At 53.2% G+C, this 3,035-nt stretch overlaps 1 pseudogene; it reads right to left on the reverse strand.

Annotated features, from left to right (window-relative positions):
- Positions 1-1,020: 1,020 nt before the first annotated feature.
- Positions 1,021-2,593, reverse strand: LOC132370168 (ubiquilin-3-like; annotated as a pseudogene).
- Positions 2,594-3,035: the final 442 nt, after the last annotated feature.

Genomic DNA, 3,035 nt, shown 5'->3' on the forward strand with positions numbered 1-3,035 from the left:
GCCAAACTCTTTGAAGGATGAATAGAGAAAGAATCGGCATAACATAGTCTTAGGAAGCACCACTTTATAAGAGAATGGACAAGAAAATATATTAAAAGAGGCAACTTAAAGAAGGTGAGTATATCAAATTCTGTAGAAAAATTTGGGAAGATTAGGAAGGAGCAGCAGTTCTGAGAAAGCCTCTGCTCTGTACTGGGGACAAGTCTCTGACTGCACAGGATTGTTAAACATGACCCCTGGAAAGGGAGACACTGAAGACATTCAGAGACAAAAGGAAAGATGAGATTCTGTACCTGATAAGGCAGCAGAATCAAACGTTTTGCAATATAAAGGAAAGAAGCCTGCATAGGCGGAGAGGATGGAGTTTCAGAAGCAGTGGAGGTTGACCTCCTAAGAGGAGGATCCTGGCATAGGCAGGTAGCAAAGGAGAAACCCTAACTGAAAGGGAAGTTAAACACCTTTTCTGCAACATCAAGAGATTGGACCTCAAGCCACAGAAACAGGGTCAAAAAGTGGGTGGCTTTCAGAGCCCATGAAGAAATTCATGCGTTCCCGGGGGAGCAAAAGCCAGGATCCCTTCAGTCACCCTGGAGTTGTAATAGGGTGGCTTGTGGTGATGTTAGTAATGTTGGTGGGGAACTGGGTTGTGCACTGAGCAGAAGTAGAGATAGTGAAAAAAATTCAGGATTTCCCCACCTCATGTTCAAATTTGGAAAACAGTCTGAGACTAGCGTTATGAGAACAGGTGAAGCCCAGACCCAAGACCATATAATATGATCAATCCCTCCCCCCAAACAACAATTTGGGCCCACCTGCCCCCAAATTGACAGCACACATAAGATCCAAGCAATCTTTTTAAATGTAAAACAGGTTTGGGCAGTGAGGGGAGGCTCTACATGTGTGCACGTGATCTGAACAGGAGGAATTCCCAAAATAAGCTCCTCCCCTCCCTCCCCTTCTCTTTCCTTTGCCTCCCTCCTCTCCATGGGGTGGTGCATTGTGGGCATCTGCTGGAGGGACCTAGGCCTCCGGTACTCCCAGCAGCCTCTCAATGGCAGCATGGATATCTCCACCCATGGCCACGAGGGCCTGAAGATTGGCATCGTGATCAGCAAAACCCATGGCTTTCAGATGCTCCAGTTCCTGCTGGTAGCGGCCTTCAGTGAGGGGGCATGAGGACATTGAGGACTGGGTAGACCGGGCGCAGGCATTGGCCAGAGCGTGGAGGAGCTGAAGAATGGCCCAGGTGGGTTGCACAGGGTCTGCTCTGTGACCCTGTCCTCCAGCCCTAGTTTCAGAAGCTCCTTTAGCCTCATGTGGTCTGCCTGGATCCCATAAACAAGGTCCCAATGCAGGCACCTCCCTGGACAATATCTGCAGGCCCTTTTCTATCTGTATTAATGCCTGCAGTGCTCGTGGGTTGGCGAGTATGGGAAGGAGGGGCATATGATGTCGCAGGGGGCTGCCTGTTGCCAGCTGGTGGAGCAGAGCTGGATTCTGCTGCAGGACGTGTAAGGCTTTACGCAAGGCAGAGGGTGACGGTCTCAGCCGACCGACCGGCTGGAGCGGCTTTCCCTATGGGCTGCTGGCTCTCCTGGGAGGAAAGACCCTGGCCTGAGTGTAAGTCTGACAGTCCAGTCCTGCACCCTGAATTAGCCTGGTTTGAAACCATGCGCCGGGACTGGACAACTACGGCTGCACTGACTTCCTGTGCCAACGGCCTGGCAGGTGCAAAGGCTGCGGGGACTGTGGTGGTGGTGTTAGTACTGCGGTGGGGATTGGCGCCCCCTCTGCAAGGCTCTGAACCTGGGCTGTGGCCTTTGGAGGCAACCCAAGGGGCCAGAGTGGAGAGCCTGAGGTGCTGGATATCAGAGCAGACCGGACGTGTAGCATCGGCACCACCTGGCACTGCCTCAAGCCTTCCAGCTCCCGCTTGTCCGCGTGCAGTGGCTCCTGTTACTGGGCCGGGTTCTGCAAGTTTTCCAGAGCCTTAAGAGCTGGCTCGGGTTTCTGTACTGGTCTTGAGGATTCAGGAACATGGCTGGCATTGGCTGATTTCTCACTTGCCTTGAACCACAGGGTCTTCCAAGAACTGGCCCCTCCCCCCCACCCCCCACGGACTCGGGGGCAGCCAACAGGAGTTGAGTCAGCTGGCCAAGGAAGTCAGCTAGTTCAGGAGAGCCCTGGGCCAGCCGGCCCGCCTGGCTAGCATCCTAGCACTCTCCGAGGTGGATGGTTCCGAACGATGGGTGCAGTGGCCGGCAGGGCCTGGCAGAGCGCTGGGACCGGGCAGAGTTCCTTTCACACGGGTCCTCACCACCCGGTGGACCGCAGTGCCATCAAGGATGCCTCGCCGGCTCAGTATGTCTTGATCCCGAAGGATCTTTCTGGAGAAGATGAGCACCAGTCCGTCAGTGTCACAGTGAAGGCGTTTGGAGATCTGTTTCTTAAAGTGGCGGATGCTGCTATTTTCTGCCAGCATAAATTCCTGGCCGTCTTGTGGTGTCTTGACAGACACTCTGATGATGTGTGATTGTGGCTCCCGACCAGACACCAGCCAGCTGTCCCCTGCTTCTTCCCTAGCCCGTGCCATGTTTCCTCAAGAGCAGAATTCAGGGCCCCCTGAGGATCTGAAGAAGCCTAGATGTAGCACTGAGCACACCTGAGTGCAGGGACCAGTAGGTGTCCCGTGATGTCCTCTCACCCAAGTCCTGTGGACCCCACCTCCCAGTGTAGCCCTGAAGCCACCTGTCTCCCGTGGGGTGGCAGCTGCCCTTCTCCAGAGCCAGCCTTCGGGGGATGTCAGTGATGAGGTCACAGTTGAGAGGTAGACATGAATGGGGGAAGGGCAGTGGTCTCTACCACCTGCCTGAAGTTGGCTTTCTTTACCATTTGATTTAAGTAACAGTAGAAAAAACATTAAATGTTCCTGTCTAAAAACACGTTTCGCACCAACTTATTTCCCTGTTGAAAATCATACCACTTGAGTTTGATAGGTGACTATAGCTCAGCAGAAAATGTACTAGCCTAAGAAC

Source organism: Balaenoptera ricei, chromosome 8 (genome assembly GCF_028023285.1).
Source record: "Balaenoptera ricei isolate mBalRic1 chromosome 8, mBalRic1.hap2, whole genome shotgun sequence".
Taxonomy (NCBI): domain Eukaryota; kingdom Metazoa; phylum Chordata; class Mammalia; order Artiodactyla; family Balaenopteridae; genus Balaenoptera; species Balaenoptera ricei.